The sequence below is a fragment of the Stegodyphus dumicola genome, chromosome 6 (genome assembly GCF_044657685.1).
Source record: "Stegodyphus dumicola isolate Sdum_Otavi_A_Nest chromosome 6, ASM4465768v1".
Classification (NCBI taxonomy): Eukaryota; Metazoa; Arthropoda; class Arachnida; order Araneae; family Eresidae; genus Stegodyphus; species Stegodyphus dumicola.
In genome coordinates this window covers 57,487,370-57,497,970 of record NC_140773.1, presented here as the reverse complement: position 1 = coordinate 57,497,970, position 10,601 = coordinate 57,487,370, and positions in this window count along the sequence as shown.

Genomic DNA, 10,601 nt, shown 5'->3' with positions numbered 1-10,601 from the left:
TCGGCAAGTCCTGTGTCTCTTATGAGGAAATGTTGACTATACTTTGTGATATCGAATCAGTAATCAACTCAAGACCCGTTACGTACCTTTCAGAAGATCCAAATGATCTTACGGCACTAACTCCTTCAATGTTTCTACAAGATGTGCACGACGTCGGAGTGCCTGACTTAGACTACCTGGATACCATTAATCTGACAAAAAGATACAAGTTCTTGCAGAACTTAAGAGAACATTTCCGCAAAAGATTTCGTGATGAATATTTAGCTATCCTAGTGCAAAAACCATCTAAACGATCTACTCGGACTATCAACAAAAATGACTTGGTGTTTGTCGGCAGCGACAACAAGAAGAGAATAGATTGGCCAATAGGTCGTGTTGTAGAACTATATCCTGGGAAAGACAACGAAGTACGTGTTGTCAAAGTGAAAACTGCAACAGGTGAACTCCTAAGACCTGTGAAACGTATTTATCCTCTCGAACTTGATAGACCTAACTTGTTTAGTGACTTCACCATGAACATAAAAAACTCTGCGGATAAGTGTTACAGTGATATGAACTATCAAACTAGATATGGACGTAAAACTGTAAAACCTCTTACATATTTTTAAATTGCTATACTAATTTTTGTTTCTTTTCAGTATTTTAGAAATTTAATTCTCCTAACAGTTGTCAATTGGAACATGTTATCTGGATATAGTATGATTGTAATGCAGAAAATGTTTAGATGTGTAATCCTTCTTTGTAAGTATTAATTTTAGAGCATTAGTTACTTTTCATATTTGTGAAAGTTGTACTTGAATTTTTGTTTGATTATTGATAAATTTTGTTTTGATTTTCCCATCTTATCGAGGTAAAATCAAAAGGTGGGAGGATGTCACATTCTTGCCACTAGGTGGCGGGCATCTCTTCCTTTACTTTTGCTGTAATTAAGTTCCGAGAATCAGTCGAGATTGGAACCGCTTTGAGGAGCGTAAAGACTCAGAACTAAAAATGTACTGTCTTAAAATAATTATCACCTACCTTGTAAATAGTGTATATTAGCTTTTTATTCCAATAAATAATTAAAAGACAAGATGGCTTGTTAGCAGTAATAGAAACTCTTACTGGAAAACGTGATTATTAGAAGCCTGGCGTCGAGAACACTGAAGATGCAGCAGGTAAGGAATTTTACATTAATTTTATTGTAAATAGAAGAACCTGATGCAACAATAATATTAGTAAAAGATATTTCTAAAGTTGTCTGTTACTTATATGGTAAAGAAAGTTTGGTTCCCTAAAATTATTTTATTGCATATCTTGTTACTCCATACTTCTTCGCTTACTTTTCCCATAGCTGTTTGCGCTAGATTCCAAAAATTTTAAAAGTATTTGCATAATTTTCCCTTCTTTTATTACACACAATTTTTTCCTCTGAGAGCTAGATTATTCGTGAACTGAATTCTCTTGATTATTTTTATTCAATGTATTCAGTTTCTATTTCCATTTTTGCATTAGGTCTTCAACTATTTAATTTCCCTTGCATTTATTTTTTGAAAGGCATTGCATGCAGATTCTTCCTTAATGTGCATCCACACGAGTACGCTAGCGACGTAAATAACACAACGAAACGCACTTCGCCGGCGAAAAGACGTCCAAATGAGGACGCGAGCGAAGTCTACGTTTAGTCAATAGAATTATTGAACAGGAAAAAGTCATGTAACACTCAAATAGAAAGCTGCAAATTTAAAGTGTTTTTATCTTCTGTTTCGTAGTCTGGTCAGAAGAATATCACACACGGTTCGTTTTAATGTGAAATTTTGGTTATTATGCAAATTTCAATTCGGATAGTAAGATTAAACAGTTATTATACGCAAAAATAAGTTTTTATGCAAATTAAGATTTATAAAATTGTTGTGGTTGATAAGAGAATTAAATCACTTGAAAACGATCAACCATATAATAAAATCAGCTTCATTATTTTTTACTCTTTCCCCCTGCCTTGGCTTGCTTGTTTATGTGTGGTATGGGAGCATGTGTAAGGGAATGTGTGTTATAAATAAAGTGTTCTGTAATTTGATTATTCTGCATATATACACACATAAATTAGAAGACAAAAGTTCATCGAATAAAATTTGCAAGGATATACTGTTTTTTTTTAAATATTTTTAAAATACTAATGTAAATAATTTTTATATATTTTGTTTTAATATTAAAAAATTTTTGTTTTTTAAATTAATTTTTGATTATTCTTCTATTTTAGATATTCAATTAACAGAAATGTGGAGCGATTATTTTTCCCCCTATAGTAGAAATATCAGAGTAGCAGCATAGATTCTGCGTTTCCTCCATAACATTTCACATGAAAACAAGTTAAAAAGTTTTAAGATTCTCTACTCTCTACTGTGTACCTTAAATTACAGTTGAATGTGAAGAATCTTAAGAACTAGCAAGCGAATAATCGCTTGAGTTCGTGAGACAGTAAATAAAACTTGGTAAAGGTTAAAAGACCCTTTATTATTCAAATAAGATTTAACAGAAATCCGTCTTGGAGTTTTACAATAAAGGCGACACTCGGGCTTGATTAAAACTTAAGTAATCTTAACTAAAAAGATATATCCGAAGCTGTCAAGATTCTGACGGAGTTGGCTCCTTAACGCTAATTGACTGCGAAGCTATTAAGGGCCTAAAGTACGGTCTAGCGTAATAATAGCTTAAAAGAGAGTAGCCTAAAAAGGCGGACGGGACGCGTGCTAGCCGGAAACTGGTTCTCTCTGACTAAGAGAGTAGAACTTCGCGATTCAATACCACTCTTCCTCAATTTGCGTTCAAACGTGATTCTAAAACTACGCACTGGCCGGAAGTTGTAAATGGAAATTAAGAAGCGATAGGAACTCAAAATTTAACTGTTAGATAAATAAATATAATACTTACATAACTGGCGACCAGACTTTAAATAGTCGAAAATTAAAGGTCTCTAAACGACCTAGTGTAAGACTTCAAAGTCTAAAATCTTTCTAACGTTAAATGTAATGCTTCTAACTCTTATGTTAACTAGCTTTTCACTTTAAAGTTCTGTTCTTAGGGCCAACTTTACAGAAAATCTAAAACTAGACTAAAGCTAGAAATTGACAAAATTTGACAAATTATCTATCGAATTTTGGTGCAAGCATCATCTTCTTCTTTCGCTTAATTTTGCTATTTTAGTCCTAGTCCTTCCATATCTGGAAGGAAACAGTATTAGTACTAATTTTTAGAAAAATTTCCATATTCCTTACAATTTACTCCTTTTACTAGCATCATTTGGCCCTCACACACTTTCTTCACACACTTAAACTTCTGTTTCCCCCCATGCTCTCCAGAAATTGTTCTCAAATGTACTTAGGGTACTTATGTTGTGTTACCGAGAACAAAACTACCGCTAAACAACGTGTAACATTGTTAAATTTAACATACTAGACCTCAGAAGACTCCCTATACGCAAACACTTTCCTAATGTGCTAAGTGAAAGCATAAATTAAACTTTAAAGTGTTAACTGAAGATCCTAACGTTAAACACACATATATATTCCAAAATATTCAATTTTTTTTTCAAAAATTCATTTGTACGGTGCCTCAAATTTATCTCTTATACAGTTTTAAATTTAGGACACTTTACCACAGAAGTTGAACATTTCTACTTTAACATAAACATTTAGATATTTACACATCACTTTTAAATTCACTTTACATCAAAAGTCCTAGTTGCTTAGTTACACTTTACTATCTTTACACGAAATCTCAACTTTAAATAAACAGATTTCAGTATTCAAAGAGTCTTTCCGACTAAACATATTCACAATTTAATTCTCGCAATTTGCGACATCTTAACAAAAATATTTACTTTTATTTTCTCACCAAATTGCGAACATAAAAATCTTTGATTACAAGTTATTTTCAACTAAGTTCCCTCTATTTGCGATTTAACTTTTCTTCTTTTAAAATATTTAGCAAATTAGAACAAAATGGCATAAATTGAACTTTTTTCAAAGTAAAATAAGCAAAGAAATTTTTTACTTATCTTTTTCTTTTTCTGTACTCCTCCATTCTGATATGACAGAATTGTTCAAACGTCGAATATTTGAGGACCTCCAGCCTTCTTCTGCAACTTCGATGCTCCGTGCCGTTTCCTCACTCCTTTTCCTGTTCTGTCCTTTGTTTACGAATCTCGGGTTTTTGCGGGACGGTTGCCAAACTGTAGTCTCCTCTTGAGCTTTGGTGGTGCCAAATTGAGCTTTGGTGCTGTCAATTTACGCTTCGATCTTCTAAGTTGTTGGTCAAGCACGGCTGCATCGGCTGGTCTTTTATCTCATTTCGTCCTCAATTCTGGACCTCCTTGGGCCTTCCTCGTAGTTGTTGCCGCTAGAGTGAGCGTGTGTGATTATGGCAAAGCCTTGAGGGCTATCTGCCTAAGGAAAAGGATGCCTTCGTGGAGGACTTTCTAAGGGAAACTGGCTCGTATACACGATACACATGGGAAAAAACCACGAAGACGCCCATGCAGCCAGCCCGTTCGCGGGATTCGAACCTCGGACCGAACTACCAGTGTTCAGCGACTTTACCGCTCGGTCGCTGGTGGGCCGTTGCCGCTAGAAAACGTGACTTGCGTTTCGTTGATTTCGCACGTCGTTGAATTTGCTGCTTCCCTGGAAACTCCTCAGCATGCCTGGCCCTCTTAGACGGCGGTACTGGAATTTTTCTTGAATCCTCGGTTCTGGCTCGTTGGTCTGTAGGCGTTACTTTCCTACCTTTCTGTGCGCCTGGACCTTGAACTTGGCCGGTGATTGTTGCGGTGTCTTCGTCTGCTTTCTTTTTTGTGTTGGGAAACTTCAGCTGTGTGAGCTGCCGGATTTCTTTCCTCCCTTCCAGGATCCTTTAATAAATCCTGCAAAACTTGAAAATCATTACGACTGTAGTAAGGTTTTATTTGATCAATATTTGCAACCAGTTGTTGGCCATTTTCGGTCTTTAAATTAAAAAAAGAGTGGCTTCTTCTATTTTCTCCACTATATACGGCTCTTCAAACCTGGGTTCAAACTTTGCAATCCTGTTTTTGGGTGTGGATGATAATGAGTGTTTCAACTTGAGTACTTTCTGCCCCATTTTATATTCCGTTTCGCTTCTATTTCTATGAGAGTACATCTTTGTTTCTGCCTTGTTACATCTCAGTTATTAATTGCTTCGTCGATAATTCTCTGCAAGTCTTTTAACTTGAATTTTTCTTGCCTTTGCTGTACAAAGAACAGCTTATCTAAAGGCGATAGAATTTTTCTTCCTAGAAATAACTCCGCGGGGGTCTTCTATGTAATATTGTGCTTTGCTGTTTTCAAGACAAAACCCAACTCATTGACACAGCTGTCCCAGCGGGCATGGTAATTCTTAACATATTCCCTGATAATTTTTACAATATTTTTATTTACGCGTTCCGCAATATTTGATTGCGGTCTATATGGTACCATTTTTAGATCGCGTTTGCCAAGTCCTGTGCACAAATTTTGTGCACACACACTTTGAAAAATGATCTACAATCGTTAATAAATATTTATTTTTGTTCTAGGGTAGGGTCCGAACAAATCAATGCCAACCATTTCATTTGGGAAAGTGGTCTTTAGGTTTTTTAAATACTCGGCCGGGCAGTAATTAACGTCATTTATTAATTGGCACAAATGGCACGACTTAACATACGCCGTAACTACTCTTTGTAACTGCGGAGAATACTCTTTGTAACCGCTTCGAGTACCCTCTGCACGGTTTTTCAAATTCCGAAATGACCAGCCAACGGGGAGTCATGCAATTCTTCTAACATATTTAAACGTAGAGTCGCTGGGATCACTGGCTGGTATTCCTGATTATCATTTATTACTTTGGTATAGAATAACAGTTTTCCAATTATTTCGTAATGCTCCGCTCTATTGCGAATAGTTGTTAAATCTATACGTTCAAAATTTTCGGGATCTTCAAGATATGCTTAAATGTCTTTAAATTATGGATCCTTTTTTAATTCTTCAATTATGGATTGACAGGACTCAATAACTTTTGATCTGAGCACAGCACACTTTAATTAACCCAAATAAGTAAAACGTGTAAGCGCAAAGTGGTTATTTTTCAGATATATAAAATTAAAACGATGAGTTTAAAATGGGCAGCAGTAAAGCCTCTCCTCTAAAAAATTTTAAAAGGCACATGTTAAATAATATATGGATGTGAAAAAAATTTGTTTTATTTAAAACATTTTGGCGTTTGGAAAATAAAATAAAAGTAGCGAATACTCTATAAAGGGTATCGAAAGACGTATACAATTTTAAATGTATCGTAAGGTGTTTTTCATTCTTTAAGCATAACATTTTTCTTAAAATCTATATTTTTGTAGTTCAACAGCTTAGAATTTTATAAAACAAATTCATAATCAAAATCGCTGTTGTTAGTTATCGAAAAATAATCAAGATGTGATATTTGCGTAAATGTCACTAAACTATACAAATTGCTATTATCCATCACACTATGAATGTTTCTTTCATGCGAAAGTGTTCCTTTTTCGATTTGTGTTGAACTGTCGTGTGTCGAAATACTATCAGAACCCTGTCAAGCGAGCTTCTGAATGTAAACAAAGAACACCCCATCTAGTGACCCAAGCTTCAAAGCAGTGCTTCACTTTTAGCGCCGGTTGGCTCCTCCTTCCTTTCCTACCTCCAGGGTCGCGAGCGTACTCGTGTGGACGGGCCTTTAAACTACTCGCACGTGGCGATGTTCTTTCGTTGCGTGAACGAAGTTCATGTTTTATGGGCACCTGTGTGAGAGACCCTATCCCAGTCTAGCAATTGGATCTGCTTCCGAATATTGGCGATCATGGAAATTGGGTTGCGTAGAGTAGCAATAATAAGCATAATATTGAAATAAGGCAGATGAAATTTTTTGTAGAGAGTCCTGAAGTAAGTGGTGATTTTAAAGAGTGAAGATAGCAATCAATAAGCAGAAGAAGCGGCGTTGAGAGATAAGTACTTTCGGAGAGTGACGAACGGAGTAGCGTGCAGGCAGCAGGGATGAAGTTCCGAGGCTGAATTGAAGTTGGAGGCAGGAAAGCGAAGAGTTTGGCTGTAAGAAGGAAGCTGATTGGAAGTGCGATGGTCATGTGTGCTAGGGGGGCTAAGGCTCTTTTCAGTCCATACTAATTTTGAGGTAAGGCCGAGAAGTAATGAGAGGGAGGGGGTTATTTTAAAAGAAGCCTGCAGGACTTAAATTTAGAAAAAATTTAGGAAAAAATTAAGCTTTTTCTATAAAACAGTTTCAATTTCCTTCTGGAAGGAATCCATAAGTTAGAATTAATTTTAGAAGTATGTAAGGAGTAAAGGAGTTTTTCAAATACAGTGATGTTATTATTATTATTATTACTTATTAATTTTTAAAGAGGGATTCTGGGTAAGGCTCATGACCTTCACAAATTGGGATATTAACTAATGTTGAGTGTCTTTTTATTCGTGAGTAGATTCATTGTCTTCTAAGATTAGGAATAACATGTATATTCTATCCACTTGAGTTTCTGCAAATTTGAGATTATTAAGATTTTTCTTGAGCAGATTAGTTAATATTGTAACTTGCCTTTTTCCGAAGATAGATTCAATTTCTCTCATGACTTGGAATAATTTTAAAAATCCAGATGGGTTTAAATTTTGGTTACTTTTGAGATTAGTTTGTGCTGAGGATTTATTTGAACGAAATTGTCCAGTTTTATTGCTGTTGGTGAGTATATTTGCCGTAGCTGAGTCAGTCCTGATTGGCTGATGGAACGGGTTGTATATTTTAATATGTTTTTTGAACTTTTTGATTTAGGATTTCAGAGTATAATTTTCTGGGGCCTTGTGAGTTAATATTTCGTGGTTTGGGTATTTTTTCGCACCCGCTATAAGAAGCGGGGTGAGAATTTTGGCAGTTGGCACAAATTGGGTCTTCAATAAAGCCTTTTTTGGGGCATGCAATAGCTTTATAGTCTCCGACGCATTGCCCACAACGGGGAGTGAGGAAGCAATTTTCTGATGAACGGTGCCATTTCTGCCAATTATAGCATTGTGGTATTAGGTTTTTGTTTACATATTTTTCAATCTGTACTATAAAAAGTGATATATGAGTGATGTTGAGTATTTCTCCTACATTGGGGTGTGTATTAGCTGGACTGGACTTGGAATAAGGACATAGGCTGCCGAGTTCGGTTTCTTGTCATTTGTATGATCTTGTGAATTTTGAGTCCTTGCTCAGTAAGAATTTCTTTTATCTCATCTATATCCATGTCTATGGGTAGACCTCTGATTACTACTTTAACTGGTTTTAGGTGCCTGGCATTTATAATATAATGCTCGATATTTTTTTCTTTAAGAAATTGTGTCAGAGTACGATGATCGTCCGGCGTGTTTGGTAGAATCTTTAGGAATTCGCCGTTAATTCGGCCAAAGAATTTAGCTTGGGATTGGTCTGCTAGTTGTTTCATGTAGGTGTTGTATTTAACATTTTCTGGTAGTTTCACCATAACAGGGGGTACTGACTTAAGTTGGGCGGGATGTGTGCTTGCTGAGAGGTATTATTATCTTGAGTAGCAGGAGTAGTGTCGGATTGCGAGGGCGCATTAACATTTGTATTATCCAAGGGGCTAAATCTATTTTTAGTTGTGATGTGGTTAGAAGCGTCTTTTAGGTTAACTGATTTTTTAATTTGCTTAGAGGATCGAGTTGGTTTGACGAAACCGTCGTTGCTCTCACTACAGTCGTCAGAGTTTTCAGAAATATCATGCTGCTTCCTTTTGGAGTTAAGATTACTGTCATTTAAAATAGAATTATCTAGTTTACTTTCTATAAACTTAACTGCAGGGTTTTCTAAGGGGTTCCTAGCACACAGTGATATGAAATAGTCGAATTTACCCTGGAGGTGCTCCATTTCAGACTTCATCTGTCGAATGTTATTAAGCATCAGCGGAGTATATCGATCTGGATCTGAGACGGTTCGCATAGCATCCATTTGTTTCTTGATTTTCTTAGTCTCTTCTATTTTAGCCTCTAAGGCGAGGATTTGTTTACGAAGCTGCATAACAACTTTTTCCGGTTTAGTATCCAATTGTTCAGTTTCCGAGGCGGTCGAAGTATACATAGAGTCTTGGTCTTCAGCACAAGGCGTACTCCAGTCGATGATATGCCTATCCGGCGGAATAGCGGCGCCGGCAGGCGCAGGAATATGGGCTGATACCATAAGCGAAGAAAGAGCGACCTTCACCCATGAAGTCTGAAGGTAGAGTCGATGTTCTTTCCGAGCATAGAGTTTCACCTTATTGTTGTTATTTACGTTTCAGCTCATTGTACTGCTGTTTCAGCTCATTGTACTGCTGTTTCAGCTCATTGTGTGCTGTGTACTGCTCATTGTACTGTTGTGTTCATTAGTTGCTGATGTGCTCGATTTTTCGAAATCACGATCTTCTGTTCACCCCTTCTTTGTTTCTCAGATGTCCTTCTGCGGAGTTGTGGTCAAGACTCATTCATGTGAGATGCAACTGGAAAAGATAAGCAAATCGCACACGTAGCGCTGGCTCAATTGCCGTCAGATATTATAATGTTAATATTACAGATTATTCTTGTTAGAATGTAGTTTTCTTTCAAAGAAATACTATTATAATTGTTACCAGTAGTTTATTCATGACTGCTTTTTATTTGGAACGTTCTTATTGTAGCCGCGTTCTTCGAAAATTAAATTATTCGCATAACTTTCCCCTCTCAATTTTCGAACGATAACATTAATTAAAGAAAGAGGAAAATTACACGAAGAACTAGTGTTTTCTTTTTTTAGACTTTACCTTATTATATAAACGTTTGATAAATACCGTTTTACTCGCGTAATAGTCTCACCTTTATTTTTTGCCAGTTTTTTCATTGTGAAAGTCTAGGTGCGACTATTATGCGGAGAAATCTACTACACAGTATTGTACATTTTTGACGATTTTTTCTGCTTCAAAACGGGGATGCGATTATTACGCGAGTAAAAACGGTACGTAAGAGTATATTTTAGCGTGTGCGTAACATACACGCAATAGTAGATATGCGAGATGAGCAATAAATAGTGCGTAATGAGGAAACGTAGCCATTGTTTAGAAAACACCGAAATAAGTGATATTTCGTAATTTTTCCTATATTCCGTAGATTAGAATTCTTCAGTTATTCTTCTTTAGTGTTTTTATATATATACGATATTTATGCATAAAATGCAACTCACTGCACTCTGTTCTAGTTAACAGGTATTATTATTTATTTATCTCATATCAAGTTTAAATTGTGTCAATACAGGTGTTGCAATGATAGGGATAACAACTCGAACGTTGACAAGCGCTTCGTTGAAGAAAATTTCTGACGAACGTAAAACTTATTTTCTTTATCGCAAGCATCAAAGGTACCGCTCAGATCATCGGTTGACAGCCAGATGCGATAAAAACCAACGCGAAAGACCAGAATATAACTGGATTGTTTTACTTTCACCTGTCTTAAGAAATAAAAAATTATTATCAGTACCTTTTCTCCTACACAAACAAGTACATTTTCCTTTTATTAGCACTTTTT